Source organism: Calonectris borealis, chromosome 4 (genome assembly GCF_964195595.1).
Source record: "Calonectris borealis chromosome 4, bCalBor7.hap1.2, whole genome shotgun sequence".
Classification (NCBI taxonomy): Eukaryota; Metazoa; Chordata; class Aves; order Procellariiformes; family Procellariidae; genus Calonectris; species Calonectris borealis.
Window position 1 is genome coordinate 31,047,083 of NC_134315.1, and position 24,325 is coordinate 31,071,407.

General features: G+C 43.6%; 1 long non-coding RNA gene across 1 annotated transcript; it reads right to left on the reverse strand.

Moving 5' to 3' along the window:
• Positions 1–8,363: 8,363 nt before the first annotated feature.
• On the reverse strand, positions 8,364–23,544 carry LOC142082445 (uncharacterized). Its single transcript, XR_012673708.1, has 3 exons — positions 23,522–23,544; positions 22,113–22,192; positions 8,364–8,459 (listed from the first exon to the last, which is right to left on the reverse strand). It is a non-coding gene; the product is annotated as an uncharacterized LOC142082445 (long non-coding RNA).
• Positions 23,545–24,325: the final 781 nt, after the last annotated feature.

A 24,325-nucleotide genomic window follows, 5' to 3' on the forward strand; every position in this document is an offset into this window, starting at 1 on the left:
AAAAATCCAACAGTACAGTACAGTAGGTGAACAACCCTGACTTTTTAAGTTGTAGCTCAAGCTGTGAAACCTAACAGAAATGTCATACTGTGCCTGCACGCACAATAACTTCAAAACCAGAACCAGATTATTTGGGGGGAAAAAAAAGCTTTCTCTGTGGCTCATGCTGGAATTTACAGAATAAACTAATGTTGGAAAAAGTTTTTTGTTGTGGAATTATGTATCTGAAATGTCTGTTAGGAATGTATGGAAATATATTCTGCTTTTTAGTCTGTCTCTCTCTCGCACGCCCACGCAAACCTGAATTGCTCTTTCTGCCGATTTCATGGATACAAAACTTTACCCAGCATGTTAAAATGAAAAAATTCAGCCCAGAAGTAATTTGAGAATATTAGAAACAGCTGGACAAGATTTGAGTGAAGAGAAGATTTGAATAAGACAGTATATATCCGGAGGTTAACCTACCCACACTATGAGGAACATGTCCTATGAATGAACTCACCTTAGCAGAAGGTAGTATTTCTGAGAAGACTTGTTGCTGGCATGCCTCTAGTTGCCAAATACTATGTTGGTCGAGGTAATAATTTCTGTTTCTTGCTTTTTTCAAAGTTCAGTAAACCCAGACTTGGACCAACAGCTTATGCCAGAACTACAAGCTCAGACTCCAAGTGCAAAGACGAGCTGTAGCAAAATGGGCAGGCTGTGGGTAACTGCTTCTCAAAGGCACACCGTCTACCTGCTCAAAGGAAGTCAATCATGTGGCCGCAGCCAGACTATGTGAGCAATTATGATTGACACCTAAAGTGCTTCCTAAACATGTGCTCATCCTAATTGACATAATAAATGCCATTGGCATTTCACATCCTAAATTATAAAATTGCCTTGCTAGTTATGTAACAAAAAGTGCGTTACCGCTCTGATTTGGCTGATTGCTCTGGCTGGCAAGACTGGCAACCTCACAAATACCACAAGCTTGCTTTCAGGCATTTGACCAAATCACAAAACTGTATTTGTGTGGCTGGATAACTGCGTGCCCCAGCTGCCTTTCAAGATGCTGATAGCTAGGAATAGGTACAACAGTCCATGCAAACTGCATGAGGGAGCGCATCCCCGGTCCTTGTTCCAGGTGCGTCTCTGCAATGGGGGACCCACCCTCCTCCTGTGTTTCACAGCAAGGAAACATGGGCCTGCGGACCACTATGGAGCTATGGGGTACTCCAGCCAGGTGCTCCTCAATCCAGACCCCAGGGCATATATGGACCCACACCGGCTACATCGCAACAGTGAGACATTACACAAAAACCTTGCCGCTACAAAGCAAAGTGCAAAACTTGGAATAAAATGCATTTGCTTTAAAGTAAAATAAAATAAAATGCTCTGCACCTTCAGCACAAACTTGGTTCCTGATATTAGTTCCATGACACTGCTTCTACCCTGTTTCCTAAAGAAACAGGGCAGTTCTGCACTGGTTCTTTCTCTCTCTGTGTGTCTCCTTGTTCATCCCTGCTCCTTTTTTCCCCAGTACCTTTTGGATCCATTTTTCAATTTCAACCCACACTGACAGAATGGCAGAAACCTCCATATACATTAAATTATCGCAATTACCATGAGATTAGGTGACTGGGTAGGAAAGAGAAAAAGTTAATATTCTCACTGTAAGGCTGCAGCGTGAACCCAAACCATACTGGTTATCAATGAAGGCAGGAAAAAGGAACTATGTATAGCCAGCCCTCAAGAAAAACTAACCTTGGAGCTACACCATATTAGATAAAGCCACAGGGAAACAGTGTTCACTAATTCTTCTGCCCACTGAACCCCAATATGTAATCCAAAAAGCTTGTTCTCCTTCCCTTCCCCACTTCCAGCTTCCATGCCTTACCACGCACAGCAGCACAGGCACTGAGACGGCCCATTCCGTAACGGAGGTATCTACCTGAACAAAAAGGTTTCTCCCTAGGCATGCCCCTTGCTTTCTGGCTTACTACGTTCCCAAGGACAAATGTACCCAGCCTCTTTGAGAAGAGCAAGATACCCCTTCCTCCACCATGCATCATTCAGCTACTCTCCGAGCTGAAAGAGCACAGCAAAACTCCCTGTGGCCCTGGTCCATCAGGGGGACAAATGACCCTCAATGTGACTGCAAGCTGCTGCCAGCATGCAAGGGTAAGGGGCTAGGGGGTACTGGGGAGCAGGGAAAAGGGGTTGATCATGCTTGGGGTAGCTGGAAGGCACGGCTGTATGGTGGCACCCTCGTTGCCAGTGGTGCCCATTTAGTCTTAGAGAAGACCTGTTTGTCCCGATTAAAACGTTTTGCTCACCACGTTTTGAAGATTCTGTGTCTTTAGACAGCAGGTAAGTAATCTTATTGACTTCCCGATCTGTGGGACCAAGAACATATACCAAACACCACCACCACCACCCCCAGCACCCTCTAAAATGCTTTAAAGTAGATTTTATCTCTTTTGTGGCACAAACACCACTGTGGTTTTGCAGGATGACATTTATGTTGGCAAGGATGAAGAATGACCTGCCCAACCCACTCGGAGCTTTGTGACGTGTGAGTGGCTCAGCCAGCACCGAGATGCATTCCGAGAGCACCTGTACGTCCCCTCTTAGATGTTTGCTCTGCACAAACAAACACAATGCAACACAAAACTGCTGCAAGAGCTACAGCATCTGCACAAACAACCCGGCATGCTGACTACGTGTCCTCCGTGTGAGCCTGCCCTATTTAACTTGAAAACAACAACACAATACGCAAAGCAAAATGCATGGGAATGTGAAAATCTTAATACAGCTTCACAATAAGTCTTAATCTCTCTTCACAATCCTCTCCCAGGGCCCCAAGTGGGTCAGCAGGGAAGGTGGATGATGCTACCTCTCTGTCCCTTCAGCACCATTGGTGGGAAGAGCTGCTGAAGAGGGAACAAAAGGGCAGGGGCAGAAAGCAGCATGGAAAACTTCTGCGCTGGAGGACAGTGAAGCCTTACACCTCACCTTGCCTCCCACGGCCACGGTGCCTGCCACCCTCAGACCACACAGCATCTTCTCACATGTGACCACGAGGTAACATTTAATAACTATAAAGTGTAGAACATGTGATGGATAACCCTGCTAATAACACGTAATCAAGCAAGCCGTGCTTTAATTACACTGTGCCTTTACAACTGCTGCTCTGATCCAGGAGTCTCCTAATGCTTGACAAACTACTTAATGAGTTCTCACAACACCCTGTGGGGACCTTTTTTAGGAGCAGTCCACAGCGTGGTTAGGTGAGCCGGGGAAGGGGCAGCTGGCTGCTGCCGTGCCGCAGGGCCAGGCTTCCGTGATGCCGATGCCCAGCCTCCACCACACGAGTCCTTGCGCAGCAGTGTGGCCACAGAGATGCTCTCAGACCTGATCTGAGGGAAAGCCCTCACAAACTATTGACTTCTAGGACTGCATCCTCTGCCTTACGAACACGCACCCACGGGGGGACAGCAGCAACTTGCAGCAGCTGGCTCCCCAGTGCGACTAGTCTAAGCAACAGAAGCAAATGCTTTAGGTAAAACCTCTGGCCCATTGCACTCAATGGCAAAATTAAGCAAATTAAATGGAGCAAGGATTTAATCATCTGTATCTCAATTCTACTTATGTTGCACCTAACTCCAGTACTATAACTTATATATAATTATTATTATTAAAGATTATATATAATACGATATATATAATATAGAATATAATTTCAGTTATAGGTCTGTAAAAGTCTATAATATAAATTACATCTGTATCTTACTATTTCCTTCTCCTGCCACTTGAATCCATAAAAAATGACTGAATAAACAAATTCTAACCAGAAAAGCTGTCTCTATTGAAGAACTGCATGAAACAGTGACACTCTGCTCTTTAAAATAACGCAACCCGAAAGCATTCCCTGCCACCCGGTCCCAGGGTGACAGCTGCCGAGGCCCAGTCCCATTCAGGAACCTGGAAAAAGGAGGGCACCAGCCCAGGCAGGATAGTCAACAAGTAAATTTCAACAGCTTAGGAGAGCGGTACAGCCCAGAGGCAGCCTCTTGAATAATGGGCAGACACGCAATATGCAGCTGGAAACAGAAATTTCAGGGCGCAAAGCGCAGAAGTTTGGATGAGCTCACAGGCACTTTGCAGCGCTGAGTGCTGAAGTTCACATTTAAGAAGAATGCACTGTTTGAAAGAGGGAAACATATGGCACGCTGAAGAGGCTGAACCCAGCAGCCCAACTACTGTGATCTGACTATCAGTTTTCTGGTGCTAACGCTGGTTACTTTTTGGGTCTTGAACAAACAGCATACTGTCCTTCACTCAGTTATCCCTCTTATGAAGTAGTGCTGACAGTGCCCATTTGTATCTGCTGATAGTCCCTATTGCTCATTTGGGAGCGTGCTGTGCGCTAAAGCTTATAACCGTCTTCCAAATGGAAAAGGACTGGGGAAACATTAAGTATTTGAGCAGGAGTGCAAGCAGCTCTCTGGCTAAGGCTGTGCAATAGTTTCCGTTCCACGGCACCTTTTTGTAGCAGGATAATGACTAAGATCCCTGTCCAACAAATGTCTCAGCAAATAAATTTTGTTTATTATAGTGATCAAGCCCTCAGCTACCAACACACATCCTCTGGAGCCTGGTTCTGCCCTCATCTGCTCAGTGCTGGGAAACAGCATCCCTCAGGATGGTACTACTCACTGGACTTGATTCATCACTGCTTTAATTGGGGCTTTGTGGGAACTCCCCGATAAAGTCCATTGCTAATTAACATGCATGTGTTGCTGATGGCTTTGTAACATTCTCCTTAAAATGAAGAGGCTTACTAAGGTTTTGTCAGCCAGGACACGCGAGAGACACCAGCCTGGGAAAGATAGTTAAGTCTGTGGCTGAATTAATATCTGCTTCCAGAACCGGTTCTGTGGGTGTGGAGACCAATTGTGTGCTGCTTAATCCTGTGATGAGAAACCAATTAGGAATTATGTGCTCAAACTCTCCTGCTTCCTGCGTCCTTCCACACGGTCAGATGTGATCTGCTGCACGCAGGCAGGCAAGGGGATTTTTTAATTCTTTGAAATTCCTCCTACAAGTCATAGCTATTTCAGTGCCTCAGACCCTTTTTGACTGGATCTAAACTGTGGTATTCTTTTAAATAGCAGTAGTATGATTAGATGACTCCTCAGACTGAAACTATGAAAACCCAAAGCTATGCTACAAGATACTTTGCAGCACTGAGTTCTAGTTGCAAAATCCTGTGTGAACTGATAGTGTTAAATATATAGTACAAAGAGTTACAAACAAAAACCAGCTTTGAAGGAGAACAGCAAATAAAATAACATCACCTGTATTATTTAAAATCAACGTCTCAATGGTATCTATATTGTAGGCATGGAAAGAAAAAGACTAGGGAAAAGACAAGCAAAAAGTACACTAGAATCATATCCAAAATCAGATCAAAATTTACTTGCTTTCAGACAAGCCATTTTCTGCAAAGATGCATCAATCCAGACAGAGGAGTAGCCATCATCCCTTAATAAGAAATTACTGGCACATGGAAACTATCGTTTCATTAGGGCTCTTTGTTTTAGTAAAAATGTTGCAGGTGGATTAAAGTAAAGGTGGAGGACCAAGGAGAGGGTTGCCAGGAGCCGCTAGACAGGTAGGAAGTTTCAGGGTGTTTAGCTCCTTGATTTCCTTGTAAAGGCGTAATTGATGTTTACTCCGAGGGATGGCAACAGCATGCAGTTGGAGGCAGTTGTACGCGACAGGAGCTGCCGACTAACCATTCCCTGAACCTTTACCAAGGGTGAAAGTTTCTGCTTCCATGTTGAGTCCCCTCGAATCACATGATTCAGGTAATGAACCTTTTTTACAGATTCCGCTTGAGCCTTTGGGGAAAGCCTCGGAAAGATCAACGGCATCTTTGTGCATCCCAGCTTCTAGGAGCAAAAATTCCAGTGGAAGAACTGGACGTGCCCTGCAAACAAGTGCCAAGTCAGGCAGCCTTGCACGATACCAGTGTCTGGCCATTTTAACCAGAGAGGGGCCTCATTACCTCCCCAACAGGCTCTGGCCACAGCGTCCCTCAAAATCAGCTGCAGGCCTCCGTCTGCCGCTGCAGTGAGAGGAGCCAGGCAGGCCAGGCAGCAGCACCCAGCCGTGCAGACAGACTGACAGCTCCAGAAATACCGGGCTGCTTCCCTCCAGCAGCCAGCCTGGAGGACACTCTCTGCATTTGAAAGCCTTTGCTAATTTACCTTCCTGCTGGAAACAATGTTGCTCGATTTCCTGGTTTGCAGTGAAACGCAGCTAATCTATCATCTCATCCTGCGTGCAAGATTTATTCACGTTTTGCAGAAGAAAAGTTATGCTGGGGGAAGATGCCAGCGCCTTCAAACTTCTTCCAAAAGACAATTCAATTTTCTCTTCTGATAGACGATCACAACCCAGAGCCAGGAACATTCCTCTTTCCAGCTCTATGCTACAATGAAGTCCTGATGCAGTTCATGCTCAAACACATGGGCTTGGAACAGCCTTCCAAAAAGCAGAACTCATGTGAGTGAAGGGGAGGACGCTTGTACAGGACCACGAACAAGTAAGAGAAATTAACAGCAGGAGAAAGAATATTTTCAGGTGGCAAGAAAAAGATAACGAAGAGACAAGCTTCCCCAGATTGATTCAATTTATATTTTTGGAAAATATACATAGGCTCTGAGGTTTGGGGTGGAAGAATATAACATAGCAAATTAGTAACAGATTACTTCCTTAAGGGGAATTTTCAGTCTCAGGGAAGTGGATGGGAGTACTGAGGATAAAACTCCTCGCAAGGCAGCAGCTTTCCAAATGCCTGACGGTGAATCCTGGCTTTTATTTACAGATCAGCATTTGTGCTTTTCCAACAACAGCAGATAATAGACAGTGCTGTTTCAATAAAGTGGTGGAGCTGCCTTGATATTGTTCTGTATGAACCTGAATGAGCAAATGAAAAGCGCTTTGGAGGGTGGGATGAACAGTGAGCTCCATTTCAACAGGAGACTGTGGGAAAACAAGTGCCTTGCATAGTGCCCAGCACAGTCACCTAAGGTGTTCTTGCTTTTCCTGTTGTTGGAGGAACCCTTTCCTAGTCATCAGGCACCCAGGGAAAGCATGAAATACAAGTCTAATATGCACACCTTTCCTGTTTTTTATGTTTTTCCTTGGTAGATGTCAAAGCGGTTGAGAGCTTGATGCAAGCAGTCCATCCCTAGTCATTAAAAACACCTCAAAACATTCTTAGCTTTAAACATTTGAAGAAGTCCTGCTGATTTATGTACTTGGACCTTTTATCTAACGAGTTCTTTAAGTATATACGTCAGCGTGTGAGGATGTCCATGTATCCTCATCGCAGTCCTGGGTTCTATGTTGGCATGTCTGTGCAGATACATGTTCTCACATGAACTATCAGGCTCATTGGTAGAAACTTGTAAGAAGTTACATGTATTCGTACATATTCACAGCTTTGCAACCATTGCATATATCTGTACTGAATTACAAGACGGTTTAAGTTAAGAACTGAGTATAAGTTCAAGTGGAGGAGAACATGAGCTAAAGATAAAAACGAAATCAAGTTCTCTTTCTCTCCTCACCTCAGCTGCAGTTACACGCATAAAATCAAGCTGCAAGATACAGCAGGGGCGAATGTAGCCTCGATTTACCTCCTACAGCTGCAGCGAGACTTTGTGGGTTTTAACCTGGGGGAGGGGAAGAAGTGGGTTTCCAGAGGATTAGTAAAACGATGGGCTAAAGCAGCTGCAGTACAAATGGCACCTCTCCACAGATAATCAGTTGGATTTTAACACACATTACTGAAGAAATAGACCTTCTTAGCGAAAGGAAGACAGAAAACCAAACACATCTAGCTGAAAAAAAAGGTAATGAACTAAGCATGGCACTTTTGCATACTAGCATGTAGTACGTATGTATGTAAGTAGTATTTTAACACTGGCTACCAAGAAGCGCAGCAACCTACAGGTACGTTATATGGCCTTCTCTGTGAGATTATGAAAATACTCCCTGCATTAGATTATGGGGAAACTGAATCACTAATGACAGACACAGTAAGTATTTATCGCTGCCTTGCTGCGTGGCACTCCTGAGCGGGCAGGCTGAGGCTCGGACCCACTCCCTCCTGCTGCAAACCGGGGCTGGTTTGTTTGCCGGAGCATTTCCTTCTACCTTTGCTCCTCTGGTACAACTCGCACCCAACTGAAGAGTAAAAGCGAGAACAGCACAAAAAACAGTACAAGCCTTTAAACTTACGTGTCTGGCTTTACCGTGTCTCTCATCCACTGCTGGCGGGGTCCTGCAGATGTAAAATCGCCGGGCTTGGGCAGGCACTGCCGGGCAGGGGCACCGCACTCAGCCTTCAGCCCCGTCTCTGCAGGCAGAGAGCAGCCGACGGCCCTGTCAGACGGGGAAGCCTATGGCATGACAGAAGGTACAAAGAAAAGCTCAATTGCATAAACCTGAGCAATTTAAGGTTTAGAAACCACACCCTCCCTGTCGTTTCTCTCGCAGGCAGATAAGCATGTGCAGGCTGCTCAGACAACAGTGTAATTCGAAGCTTTTACTTTTCTTTCCGGCATATACCAAAGTTCATTTTCAGTTTGGCTCTTCCTTGCATTTCTTTTCTTCTTTCAGCCTTGCAATCAACATGGTTCAAATTTAATAAAGTCAAGTGGACCATCTTAAATATTGCTTCAAGAAGAAAGATTCACATTGGCTTTCCCCTTGGAAAAGGAAGATGAGGCCTGCAAGCTCTAACCTCGAGTCCATGCTTTGGAAGCTGGATCTTTACCTTTTTGCTGCACACTTGAAATAGGCGGTGAAGACTTGAACCATGTAAGAGCAATCTGTAAACTCCAGAATCAGCTGGCTGAAAATACAAGATCTGCTAATTTTCTGAACATTGCAAAATAAAGACTGCTTTAAACCATCTTATCCAGTAATTTTCAGTTTAAAAAGTACCCAAGAAAGGGGTAAGAAGTTGTACTGCAGATAAGGTGGTGTACTGCTGCACTGTAATGCAATAGCTGAGCATGAATGTTAATTATGAAAGCAGCGGCAGCAAAAAAGATCTTTTTTTCTAAAAATATTTTCAGTGGAGGAAAAGAAACCCTGATCTTCCAACTACGTGAATCACTAATAAATGCAATGACTTCAGCCATCATAAGCATTTGCTCCTAAGGAAGGAAGTGTTATTCAGGAAGCAAGGCAGCTTCGGAGATGGACTCGAAGCAAGCAACTGCAGTATGTGCCGAAAACAGGTGGAAGGAAATCTCCAGCCTCTGATATAAACATCTTTGGCTACCAGGTCTTGGCCTCCAATTCATTCTTACACAAATTTGTTTCCCTTCAAACATTTTAAAAGCATACTTGCTACTTGTGATTATAAAATCCCTTGTTAAATATTTATTTTAAGAAACCATCAAGGGACCTGTCAAGTCCTACCAGCGAGTGTGACAGTCACGCCCTTAGCCTGATGGATGCTTGTTTGCAGTAGTGTTTGCCTTTCCTGCCCTGACAGCACAGCACCTCTCCTCCGAGTTGCTCGAGGAAACCTGGGATGGGTCCCCGCCAAGCCAGCCTGCCGATGCTCTGTGCACAGTTGCCCAAAACCCAGGTGTGTGCCGGCTGTGCCGTGCTGGAGCTGGGGCACTGTGCAGTGCTGAAGTGCTGCTGCTCTGCCCCCGGGACGGGTGCAATACGGAGAGACACAGCCCGCACGGGACCAGATGTCCACGGCAGTCACAAGGCCAGATATGCAAGCCTCATGCGTCAGCCGTCTGCAAAATTGAACCATGCATATGCAATGTACTTTTAAAAACATGCTTAAGCTACAGAAGCTTAAACATTAGCAAATACATCCCCACAGAGTGAAGCGTGTGTTTAAATCCTTCATCGCATGGGAGGTCTCTCCGAGGCTGATCGCCCTAGATCAGAAAGCCCAGAGCCCTGCTGTCACAGGTGACCACATCAGACACTCTCAGTTACAGACTTAAATTCCATTTTAGAAGCTAGCCAAGTTTTCGCCCCCTCCCACTGCCGGGAGGCTTTTCTAAGTTTCCAGACTAAGGGCCAGTTCAAACTCATTTGTTCTCACGCTAATGTCACTGGCTTGCTTAAATAGCCTTTCCCATCTCATGACATGTTTTCCTATTTTCCTTCCCACTCAAATTCTGTAAGTCTCTGCTCAGAAGAAAGGCTCTCCACTCTCTTGCTCACCCGAACAGCCCTCTTGGGCACTCATTCCTGTCCAAATTCTTCACTCTGGAATATGGCGTTAATACTTCCTTACACATACCAGGCAAATTCTTTCCCCAGAAGGTGAGTTATTTATCGTCTCTGAACAAAAGAGCTAGCGAGCTGTACCTGTTGATGGAAGGTCCTATGCTTAACCTGCCTTTCATGTGCTGGGCAGCAACATAGAAGGATTTCCCCTGAACTACAGCCTGTGCACTGCATTATTTACACATTCCCTCCTTTGCCTGCAGCTGGCTAAAGCTCTGGCAGATTTTCTTCACCAACAGCACAAAAAAGTGAGAGTATTTTCCTACTAAGATTCATTCTTTTGCATCGCAATGACAGCAGCATCTCTTAGATCTGACTGGCACAATGACACCTGCTTGATAAACTTCTAATTCCCTGGTATAGCTTCATACGTTGGAGGCGAAAAAGTTGCATATTTAGCTCTGTTTAATTTTTAAAACAAATTTGTACAGTTTGTCTCAACCTATGCAAATACAGGTATAGGGACAAGCCTTTCCAGTTGCAGATATTCCATGTAATTTCACTACTGCTGAAATTATTTCCAGGAGGACAACATGCCATAACCACTATTGTATTAGGCCTACTCATTTATTTACTTCAACTAAATTATTTCAGTATATATCGCAACCATTGCCGGTACATGCTGTGCAAGCTAAGTTACAAGATTAGTCAAGTCAAATTATGGGAAATTGTAATAATCAAATGTTAGGTGATAATATTGTAATGGATGCCATCTGCGTTGGGTTGAAAAGATCACCGTGTCCTGGAAACACAGAGGCCCGTGCAGCCTCCTGTGAAGCCCTGTGAAGCCGGAGCAGATGAGGCGGGGGGCAGGTCAGCTCTTTGCCTGCCGCTCAGCCCTCTCTTCCAGCCCCTGGTCCGGGAAAGCCGGCAGACTGCTTGCAAAAAAGGAAATAAAAGACCTGTCTCTGGTGCATGTTACATTCCTGTCCACACAGATCTGGCAGGGGGCTGAGCTATGCTGTCTCTTTCAAGCACACAAGGAATCTCCAGAGCTGTTGAATATTTCTGTGATGTCCCCACAATGGTAAAATATGTCCCTGACCCCCAGGGGTGGACGGTAGGATGGGGACCAGGAGGTGGAGGGCAGGTGGCCCTGGCTGGCACTCTGCCTTAGTGGAGGAGCAGCGAGAAGGGGGAGCCAGGGAAGGAGCATCAAGAGCTGTGGGTCACTGGTCAGGGTGATGGGGACAGACCAGACAGGAGGAGATGGGGTCCCCCAGGATGAAACTGTCTCCCCCAACCTCCGTGATTGTAGGCCACATCCACATTTGGTGTGGGCATTTGATTCAATGTTCTCACGTGGGATTGTGCCCAATATATGCCTCAGCTTGTAGAGGCATACCAGAGAATAGGAACAAATTCTAGGGGGGAAAAAAGTTTAGAAATGACTCCAGAATGAAGGCCAGTGTTTTCATGTCAGTTCCCTCTCCATGTTTCCTCTTTGTGGAAGATCAGCAATCTGAATTGGATCACAAAATGTAAAAGGAAAGACTGCCAAGCATTTGTACTATGGACTCTCCGGGGACTACCGAGTGCCACTGACAGTCTGCTTGGAAATGAGACTATGGACTCTGCAGTCATTAATCACCAATGTTAAACCAGCAATTCTGTACAGTGTGACAGTTTAAGTAGGATGTTGACTTCCAAAGTTGACCTACTTGGTGCAGTTTAGAGATAGCAAGGATCTTACACAGTGTATGTTACTCTGGAAAGTCATGTTTCCGTTGTCGGAAAAGTTTACTGTATCTTCTGTATCCTGTACCTTTACATTTTCTAGAAGACTCCTGAGAAAGAGAACAGGAGCATAATGAAGAAACTAAAACCACACGATTAAAATAATCTCTTGTACTCAATTAATGAACCAATAATAGTACCAGGCTTACAACTACTGTTTTCTGAAATGGACAGCTTTCACGGGCTGCGAGAGCACAGAATTAAATATGGCCCTACTGGGAAAAAAAACAAAACAGCAATTTGTGCCATACCAGCAACAAAATCATCCCACCAAAGAGCTCGCATGGCATCTGTCAGGAGGGGCTCTGACTGGGAAAGCCCACAGACCCAGCTGTACAATCTCAAGTGAAGCTCGGGGTTCTTCCACCTCCTCCAAAATGATCTGTGAACACATGAGCTGTACGTACATAAGCAAAACAAACATTCAAGTGGCCAAATCACTCTGGCTGTTGGGAGAGGGTAATATTACAGATAGCCAGGCTCTCTGTTTTCCCTTGGGAGAAATTGTTCAAGTTAAAAGATAAATCTGGGCTCTCAGCACATTCATTAGTTAAACTGCAAAGCAAGCTCGTTACATAACCAACCTCAGGACAATTATATTTATCTCGTCAAGGTTCACAGTATGGGTGGATTGCTGACCAAGGTAACGTGAATACCTTCTGCGGGATGGAAGCTCTCTGATCCGTTAGAAACATCAATCCTGTGCCCCACCCCAGTTTTCGGATTACCTGTGCCTTTTTGGAAGAATACTTTCGCATAGTACCTCCCAGAGGTCTCTCCAGCGTGGAGGGAGGGGCTGAGGAAAGCTGGGTTCACTCTCTAGGAGTGGACAAACCGAGGCACAGAAATTAAGTGACTTACTCCTAATTACCAAGGAAGTCTCTGGCATAAAGAGCATCTCATTAATTCTCCCATACTTTGTTATACACAGTAAAGGGAATTGTTTAAGGTGGAGTAAAATGTTTCTACTACAAGCATGTACAAATACGTAGCATGCGCAGTCCATCCTTGAATTAACTTTCACATCCAGGTTTATATCCTGGGAGCAGTTCACAAAGTTCAAGATTAGAAGAGAGATGGAGGTCATCTTGCCTGACTTCTTGCATGTTATCTTTCAAAAGTCTCTATTTTTTTCCTAAGCTATCTTCTCCATTTCTGTAGATATGCTACATGTCCCTGTTTCCAGGTTTATAATTTTGCATTTGGCTGTATTAAAGCACTCTTTGTTTGGTCTGAACTCCACTTTTTAGGCAATTCAGATTCCCTTTTCTATAGCACCATGTATGGTCAGTGAGTGATCCAATATTTTTCCTGCAAAACCAAGAAGTGAACGTTAGCAAAAACGGGCTGAGTCCTGATCTGGCACTAGAATCTCACTAGAAATATCCTTTTTAATGTGATTCTGCATCAACAGCTTTTGATACACCAGTTCTTAGCCACTTGACATGTGCTTACACAAGAATGTAAATGCTTCATTTTTGATCAAATTATGTTAGAATACCAAGCTGAATACTTTCAGGGTCTATTATGCCAATATAGTTACTTTATTAACCAAGCAGGTAATCTTACATAAAAAAGCAAGCCAAGCTTACCTGACAAGACCCGTGTTCAATGAAAACATCATTGGCTGCCACTAATAATATTCCTGTTCTTTATTACTTGAATTCCCATATCAGCTTCTCTGTTATTTTACTGGAAGTGAGGTCAGGCTAGCTGCCCTACCATTACCAGAATTATCCTGTTTGTGCCTTTAAGACATTGGCAAAGAAATGAGCATGTTTTCAGTCTTCGCAAATTTCTCCAATATCCCCAAATTTATTAAAAGTTCACATCAGTGGACCAGACAATTGCCTAAGCAATTTTTAAAAAAAAATTTTTAGGATGCATAGCTACAGGTTATACAGGTAGCTTTAAAAATGTTTTCCTGAAGCCGGTATTGTCTAACATTCTCTTAATTACAGATGGGCTGGAAAAGAATTCATCATCCTCACATGATATATGTACATCATCTTGTTTCTTTCCAAACATAAACCGGAAATATTTTCTGAACATTTCAGCTATCTCTGCTTTTTTTATTAAGAGTTTTAGTACCTTCAACCCTTGCTGGGCCTACACCATTGCCACGTTTTTTTTCCTTACGTAAATTAAAAACTCCTCCAGAACACCATTTGCTTGCCAAGATTAGATTTTGTTTTAGCCTTTGCTAGTAATTTCCATACTTCATAACATATAAATATCAATGGATATCGATCTCTTTTTTCTCGAGCCCTTTTTTCCAAAATACAGCCACACAGTTTATTTAAATATAATATTTATATATTTATATATTTAAAAATAAGTACTGTGCATATTCATGCCTACATATGTGTCTATAGGTATACATATATAGGCCTATATACAGGTATGTGTGGACAAATATATACCTATTTAAACACATGTATACATATGTGTAAGCACATTTCTACTTTCTGTCTTCTTTTGCCACACATCTTGTCTTAACAACGTTTTGCCCAGTTATCAAACTCTTCTTGAAAAACTTGCAGTTTTCATTCTTACATTTCTCTTCCCAGTCAATTTTAGTAAGGGCTGTCCTTGGCTTTGGGAAATTGGCCTTTTCAAAACAGAATGTATAAATATTACTGTTTGGGATTGTTTTCTCTTCAACTATACTGAATGCAATCAGGTCAAGATTACTTCTTCCTGAGACAACCCCTGATTTCCAGTCTAGTGGATATATTCATTTTTATCTATTATCAGGCTGCCCAAAAGCAGAATTCTTCCACGCCAGGTTTGACAACATCTGTTTCATAGAACTATCATCCAGTATTTAACGCCACTCTAGTGATGTTTCACAGGTAGCTAAATGAAACCTTCAGCAAGTCTCCGAAATAAAGTTCCCTGTAATTACACGGTTCTCTTCCCACATGCAGTAGTAGCTCATCCTGTCTTCAGATTCAGTTCAGTGACTTATAATATCACCACTGCTTTTTCCTGGGCTTTGGTAATCAGCATATTGCACTGCATTTCTTAAGATCCTGCACTTCCCAGTTCTAAGTTACGCAGATGTAAGTCACTGGGTCATACACAAAGTCATTCCTCTCACACAATTTCTTTTATCTCCCTTAGCCTGCTTAAACAGCTTCTACAATATTCTGACGTACCGGTCCCTCTAGCACTGAAACCTGATGAGACAATTAAGTTGAATTTATCTTGATTATTGAGAAATTCCAGTTCCTCTTACTTATTACCCAGACTCCCAGTTTCAGCATATAAGCGTTTCCAAATGCATTTCTCTTTAGATCCTCTACCACGCTGATTTTATTTGTTCCTGACATGGTGAATTTGAACCACATTTACTTTCTTAACCCCCTTCTGTGTGTTGTTACTTTAAATACAGTTGTGGCAGTTCCTAATAGTCAAGACTTTTTGTCGCCCGCCACACCTATTCAACCTCTCTGTCATTTAGTACTGCATATATTTCAAGCCAGTACACGGTTTTGCTCCGTGGTATGTAGCCAGTCCAAAACCAACAGAGATATTTTGTGCTGACCCATGGGATGCTGACATAGGCTGGCTGGGATACTGTATCTGCAGCACTATTTAAATAATAGCATTCAGCATTGTTCTTTCTGTGTCTGTGTCCTGTTTTTGCAGGTGGCTTTGCAATATAATTCAGCAAATGCAATTTTTAATATCAGTGCAAGTACTCCACTTAGGTCACACAGGCACCGTCAGTGACTCGCGGTCTGCTGCGATACTTGCAATACCTTGCAGTCACGGGGTCAGCGCTGGCCTGAGCCAGTCATGGAAAGTCTTTGAAGAGACGCAGATGTGTTTCACACACGAGGAAGAAATGCATTAACATCTGCACAAGTCTGACAGTTACCCACTTGTAGCTGCTTGTTTTCACACAGCACAAACTACGAAGCTCTGCAGAGCCTTGCTGGGAACAGGCAGGGACCGTGCCAGGGCCCACGGCCATCTCAGACGCGCCCGCTCGCCGCCCTGGTACGTGCCTTTTCATAAGAGGACAAAATGCTTTGGGGAAGCAGGTTTCACTGAGCCCCCACTGACTGCACTGAGCACTGGATTGTCCCTTAAAGCGTTTAAACCCAGTGCAATCTAGCTAAAGAAAACCAGGACCCATTTTATGCAGTATGCTTACTCCCATGCATACCATAGGAACTTGCAAAGATGTGAATTCGAGTCAGGATGCTATGGGGCCTCTGCTTTTATCTCAGAGAGGTAAGGGATCTTCTCCTGTGTGGAAAGGTTGTATCTTTTATTAGACTAATTGCTACAACTGGAAAAATGATGTGCTTTCAGGTATCCTTTGGTAACACTCACTGTAAGTTCTAGTATATCCACAAAAAAACCCCACAAAAGGTATCAGCTGGTGGGACAGAACACGTAGGAAGGGGTCACTGAGATGTTTTCAATACACCAGCTCCTGAGCAGCCCAGCCCCTTCAAGCTGAACATATTATCGCTTGGAGATTGAGGCATAGAGTGTTGCTGACTCAGCAAGCTCAGCAAACAGGGGATAGTGCACATCTTGCAAATAACCTCTCTTCGTTTTACTAAATGAGTTAAGCATCAGTCTAAGCACAACTCCTTTTACATGCCAATTGCTTAAATTGCTAATTCATTTATTCAAGGGAGCATGCAATGCATAGAGTATAGATTACATCAGAAACAAAAGTTTTGTATGTAAAGGACACACAAACATATTTACATATGTGCAAATTAAGTATGTAACGTGTTACACATACCCACAGAGAACTTCCTTAGCAATGCCCATTGCAAACTGGGAGATGGTGATGAAAGAAGACATTCAGCTCAGAGGTGTAACCTAAAGCTCAAATGAATAAGTGCTACATTATCCTTAAGTGATCTACTTTCAAACCCAGAAGTCTAAAAACGGTGGCTAGAAGAGCAGCTGGTTTGCTGACCCTCCCCACGTAGCACAAGCCCTGGCCTTTCACGGGCTTCTGCCCTCGCTCTGTAACGCAGAAAACACATTTAAAATTTCCAGCAGCTCATGTAACTGTGCTTGTGTACCTGTCAATCTCCCAGAACCCACAATGACTTTTGGATTCAAGCACTTGAAGGGCTTTCAACAGCAATTAAAGAAGTTTGGTGAAAGCAGGTGGAGATGAAAGACCGATAGCATTTTCACCAGGAGAAAACTCTCACTGAGCATGTCTTACTAAAATGCAAAGCTCCCATTCCTAACATGGGAAAGAAGTCTTAAATGTCCAAACAGCAGGAAAATCTCCTCCTGGAGTTCACAGCACTCTTGAATCTACAGCAAAACAGGATTCTTTAGATTTGATGCTTGTGAATCTGTTTGTTTGACTATACTTGTTTTTCACACTGGAAAATTCAGCTTTTGCATGTTTTCAAAAACCGTAACAAATGGATATATAACTGTATAATATATATATATAATGCATACATATATATAAAATTCAACAAGAAGTTGAATGAAATTTGAACAGTTTCTAATGGAAAGATTATTATTATTATTATTATTGATTTTTTCTGCAGTCCACAATGTGAATGCTTAAGTATCATTCCAAACAAGAGCTCCTTGAGAAAACATTTATTTTTTATGCATTGTACTATGAAATGCCTTAGAAGTGGCAACGCCATCAAAAACTGATTAAAAGAAATTAAGAATGTCCATTTAGCTGACTTACAAATCTCATACTATTGGGTCGGTGTCGTAATGCACTTCCCCTTTCCGTATATTATGGCCTGCAGCAGAACCACAAAAAGCTCTTCAGCAAACTAGAGAAGATAAGACTTATTTGACATTGCAAAACCTTAAACTCAGCTTTCAGTGCCTGATGATGTCTTCAGCGAACATTTTGTGTGCTTTTTCTAGCATAATTATACTCGGATAATCTGTATTGAGCATCCTTAACTGCTAAAAAGGTGAAAACCAAAGCCTGACCCAGGCATATGGCACAGAAGCTTTTTGAAAAGCACTTCCAGCACACCTCCGCTGCTTGAATCTCAGTTGATAACATTGACATAAGAACATTTTGCTGTTGTGGTTTTAGGCCTCTGTAGCCCACATATGCTGAAACATTCCAGATCTGGGACAGCAAAGCCACCAAACTATTTCTGTATATGACATGATGGAGATTTGAACCCAAATCTCCACAGGTTCAATGTTGGCGTACCCGTGCTTCCTGCCACCAACCTTACCTCTTGCTGCTTTGCTGGGGAACTGGTGCTAAGAGCTTACACTATACAAGGTACTTACTAAGCGTATATGAATGGGGTTGCTATTATCTGTCAAAGGCTTCAGGCTGAAGCAGTTGTTCAGAGCATCCCTGACACGTATCCCTGCTGCTGATAGAACAAGTCTATATTCATGCCCCGTGGACAAAATCGCCATTCGTATTTAGATTTGCACCATGTTCACAAAGTTCCTTGGGAGATCTGTTTGCTTTGTATGTGGGGAAATGGATCAGAAAATACTGACAATTTTCAAAATGCTTGCTTTGAATTTCAATGTCTCCTCCTTGTTCTGGCTAACAGTGAACTACTGTTGGTACACACTAAGTCCCTCACACCGCACGTAAAGTACGTTGACTTGCCGAGTGTGCAGAGACTGCAAACTCCCTTGCCTACCCCTCCCTTTCCAAAACACCAGCAATGGACCATTATCTTTGATTTTGACATCTGAAGAGAGAATGCAAATGCCAGGAAGGAAGTTTTTAGAATCTGTAAAAAAATATTCTCTGAAAGGCCTTCCAAAGGGAATATAACAACAGGATACAGTAAAGAAAAACAGGAGAAGTATTTGAGGGGGAGAAGCTCTCACTATAAATGAAAAATACTTCTGAGAATAAACAAAAACAAAAGCACATCCAAACTTACTTCTGCTCAACAGAAAATATATCATTAGTGAATTTTCTGCTTAAAATAGACTAAGCACATTAGTGGAACCCTTGAATATGTCTAATTTATACCTTCCGGACTGTGCAGTGTAGTACAAGGAAGATGAAAGTACACTCAGAATTGATGTTGGGGCCGCCCCCGCTGGACCACCAAGGCAGAAGGTGAAATGCAGAGGTTACAAGCTGAGTACTAGGACTCAAATTCTTTGAAAAATTTCCTTTACATCACCAGGGTATCTCCTCAAGAATCAGGAAAAATTTATCTCTAAAGTCACTGAACTGAAGATTAGGAAACCCCAGTCTTTCTGAGCATCTTGGTAATAACTGGTCACTATAAAATTGTCATGACTTATGTTTTGGAGACGGCGACTAGCTTAAGGCTATCTATATTCTTCACTATAACAACATGTAATATAAAAGCAAACATTACCTTAATTGCAGCCCCTCTCCTCCCCCAATTTCTTTTGCTAAACACTGTCAGGGTAGACTGTGCTGTGCAAGCCACGCAGACAGTCTGCACATCAAAGAATTTGCAAGCTAAGCAGCTGAGATCAGGAGATCAGCTCTGCACAAGGAAATCCAGAACTACTCAACATTACATGGATCTGCACAGGGCTTTGTGTATGACATGACAGTTGTGCTGGAAAGGCTGACTCTCAACAAAGATAGGGGATGGCGACTTGCTGAAGAAGGCTAAAAAGCTCTGAACAGTTGTGAAGTACAGCTGACTTTCAAATTTCTGAGCAGCTGAGAAGCTATCCTAGGGAAGAACATGACAGGGCACAACAAAGCAGCAACACTGACTTGGCTTGTGGTTTCTCCTCAATTATCAAGGCAGCAGGTTATTGTCAGAATGCTTTCCAGGCCCAAGGACTTTATGACAAACTTGGAACAGACCTTTGCTGGTCTATATGAAGAAGTGCAGATTTGTTACAAAATAAAATTTGCTGGTTTAAACTGAAAGTGCAATGAAAGATCATGGAGGAGTAAATTAAATTGGAAGTATTAAGCTTATGGTTGAAATGATGCTGCAGTCTGAAAGAAAAAGCCTACAGCATCTTTTGCTGGTGTTTTCATAAGCTGGGTGGAATTGCACTGGTCTGTAGGTGCTGAGCACAAGAGGCAGAACTTGAGCAGCCCTCACGAGGCTCTGGGTGAGTGACAGGACAGTGCCCTGTAACCTGAGCTGTCAAAAGCTATCCTGGAAAAAAAAAAAAAGGTCTTCAAGCCGAGCGAGAGGGTATAAAGAAGCACGATACTTTTAAGAGGAAATTTGTCTGCCTGTCTACTTCTAATTAAGAAACTAGAGAATACTCAGCATTGCATCTTTAAATTCACCTTCTCCCTAATTAATAATTTATTCTTAACCCAATTTCTTAGGGAAACAAAGTTGAGGCAATCACACCTTTCTCTGTCTGTGCCTGCCTGCCTGCCTCCCTCTGTATCTTCAGAGCCCAGTGGCTACTTCCAGTACCCTAATGTTGACAAAGGATAACGATCTCAAAGATATTATGTGCCCATAAGTATAAAGAAAATAAGGAAGAGTGGTGGAGGAAAGAGACCCCATTAAGCATTTGCATGGAGAGGAAGGTTGAGGCATAAATACATCCCTTATTAGACGCTGAAGAATCAACAAAAGGCTGGAAATACTTGAATGCCTCATGGGAAACACTTCAATTGAACTCATGCCTTTCTAAACATCAGGAAATCCAGCTACCAGACACAAATCTGTAAGAAACCAGGCTTCACTGGCTCAGCTGCTCACCCAGCAACTTCACTTCGGCAAGCAAACCAATTACTACAATTGCAAAATACCCGTATTTTGTCGCATGGAGAGCACAGCAAACAGGCTCTTGGTGAATAATCGAGGCATGAAAAACGTCAAGTAAGCAGTTTCTAATTAGCAGTCCCCACCAAAATAAAGCTTCCCCTCTCCCCCCCTCAAAGGCAGCGTTCTCAGGAGCCCACGGGAAGGGGCGCTGGGTGGCTGGGGGCACATGGGGCTGGGCTGCTGTGTGGGGAGGGCTCCCTTGCTCAAGGGGAAGCGCAGTTGGGAACCCAAGAACAACAAAGCAGCATTACACTTAATCCACCGCCATCTGGCTTCATTTTGACAATCCACAAAATCAGACACAACATTCTTCTGCAAAATCCCTGAAAAACAACACAGAACTAGTGTCAAACCCAGCGTCCCCTCCCGCCCCGGCCCCTCTGAGGGCTTGAAAGAGAGGTTTCTCATAAAATGAAGAGCGATTCCCCCAAGTGACATTTCTGCAGGAGTGTTCAGGCTACAGATGTTTCCACTGTGGCAGAAGAGTTTGTATAAAGCAGCGCCGCTTGTCATATTTATGGAGACAGGGAGGGGGAAGGGGATGAGAGACAGAAAACAGGAGAGGCTGCAAGCAGCGGTGTCGATCCATAGGCAAGGAACCGCCTGAAAGAGGCTATCGACTCTGCGTGTTTGCTCAGCTCTCAACCTGACCAAGGGAGAACCAGGACCATCCATCTTCCCCAACAAAAACCAAATGGCTGTCCCTGAGGGGACAAGGCGAGCCACAACCTTTAAACTAGCTGGGAACGCAGCCCTTCTGCAAATCAGCAAGACAAATCCTCTTATTATTATTATTATTATTTCAAAACAGTGTATTGCAGGAAGCCTTGGTTTGCAATATTTGCATCGTTACTCAGGCATTAAGGTAGTCTACATGGCCTGCTGAGTGGGCTCAGATATTGCCTCGTAGATAATAGCTCTCATCATAACTACATAACAGAGATGTTTCTTTCCACAACAGAAGGCAGAAAGGCAACCAAAAATCCTGAAATAATGCCTGATTCAGGCTGAATTATGTTCCCATTGACAAACACTGATTATCTACAGAAAACAACTTACCAAGGACTGAATCATATTTTCATTGTCACCTCCCAGCTTAGGGATGCAACTCAGCTGCTGGGCTTCTCGTGCCCTTTCAGACACTCGAGCGTTGGAGACGCCTGGCCTCCAGCGTGACACAGACCTCCTGTAGTTCCTGCGTCATTGCTGCCAGCTCTGTGCGGATGTCTCAAATATTCTGGGACATCTCAGCTAGCACTAGATGCCTAAATTTCTGTACCTCCATGAGATTGCAACAGTTACCTTGCAGAGGCTATGTCCTCTGTCCCAGCATCCTCATGTAGTCCATGACCATATATCTGCTTGCACTCCGTGGGTGCTACCTATAATGGGAGCAAGCATATGTGGGTGTCTTCCCAGTTGCCAAAACAAGTGCACTAGCAAGCAAAACGTTCATACTCACGAATGATACTTTGCTCAGCTTCCATAAAAAAAACCCGTCAGGACAGAAAGTAAGGCAGACTCCATTCACATGCCTGCCTTAGGGCTGAACGCCACAAGGATGTCCCCAGGCATGGCCTGTGCTGTGCTTCTGAGCATGGCTGAGCATCCTGTCTTCCAGAAAGCTCATTACTGACAGCAGCATTAATGTTAACCAGGCACATTTCTGCGGAGCGCTGCGTGTGCACATGCATTAATGAGGCATCTTTCTTAGTGTTCAAGATTATGCCAGGGAACAACCTTGCCTGGCCTTCACACATGGGTTAGAAGGAGTGAGGGGAAATGGAAAGAGTAAGTTCCCTGTGCTACAGCAGTGCCACCTGCAAGGGACACATAAGTTCATAAAAGTGTATCCTATTGAAACCCCCAAATGTTTCCAGTTGTAACATATGAAAGACCACATTCATATCATGGCCTGAGAGGAGGAAATGGCACACTTGCGCTAAATGCTGTGGGATTGGTTTTGCAGCAAAGGTTGTATCTGCACGAGCTTCAGCACTGTTGATAGAAAAGCCGTGCTCTCACACTTGCAGCTCAAGCAAGTACGCACCCGGGAGGGAGGGAGGGGGAGGGAGAAGATAATCTCCTGTAAAACCAGAACGGTAAGCAATACGAAAGAAACACTTATATTGAGGAGGACAGTAAAGAAACAATGAGCAAATAAGATACTTGTATCCCTAATATTTAAAAAAAAACCACAGAAAACTTGATTATGACCCAGGCTAAAAGGCCTGGGGAACCTGCACTATGATGAATAATGCTGATTTGTGATGCCGACACATTTTTAGAGTAGTCAGGGATATAAAAGACAAATAGCGTGACTAGTAACAGACTTCAAGCTGCAATTATAAGTTGCTGTGATGTTGCTGGTTGATTAGCTATACGTTTCATGAAATCGTATATTTTGCAGGTTCAATTTGGAGTTTTGATCATTTCATGCTGTAGCCTTCTGCCTCCCCTCACAAGGTGCATCCTCCAAGGATGCTACAGCAGCATCTTCACTCCAGATGGAAAGTTAGATGTGCAGCGCCGCTTTACAACCAACAAACCTCTAAAAGGACGGTGGAGCTCAAATTACAGGTTTTTACTGATAGCAGCAGTCTCCAGATTACAGTTTCTTTTTGCACAAACACACCTGGTACCTCCCTCTCTCTCTCTTTCTCTCTCTCCTCTAAGTCCTTTCCACACACCATGACTAAGTAGTCACTCACCTTAGAGGTGGGCTGAGTTCCTGATGGCATCAGAGAGGTCTCTTTTGGGGATGGAGAGCAAACAGATACGTAGGGCAAGACGATGGAACTGCTGAATTTTGAGGGGGTATTTCTGTTTGTTTTTCTGAAAGATAAACTCCAGTTTGTTCCACTTTCGTACAGGGCCTGCCCAATGCTACGTAGTGATCACAACAGGATTTGGCTTGGCTCTTGGCCAAAACCATGTCCTCTGTATAATCATCAAGTGAGATCTGCATGTCAAAAGTTTACAGCGTTTTCTTCTCAACAGAAGCAGAAAAGCTCTCCACCACCCATCTCAAAGAGGTCCCTTTTTCTACTCCAGGAGCTTGTAAGGGCTCCCAAAAAACAAGTTTACATCCTGCTATGCTCATTTAGCCACACCTGGCACAGCAGCTACCTGTTCAGCACCATTGTTAGAGAGATGACAGCAGAAATCTGACAATCTTTTGTATGCCCGCAGTTAGAAGGAGGAGTTTTCTCTACGTATTTTTGAGTACCTTAACTTATCAGTGGAGAAAATTAAGGCTGAATATTACAACATTTCAAGAACATTTTACAAAAGAAAAAAAAAAAAACACCACTGAAACGTGCCCTCTATATTCAGGTCCCTCCTAAATGATTTTTTTTTCACCTTTCCTTCATCTTATTGGACACACACAGCAATGAGTTTCCCTATGCCACTGGTATTATCGCCAGCCTACCAGTGGTTTGGCAACAGGGGTTGGAAGTATCAGTCTGGAGTTATTAAACTTACATATTCAGAACCAGGTACTTTGAGTACAG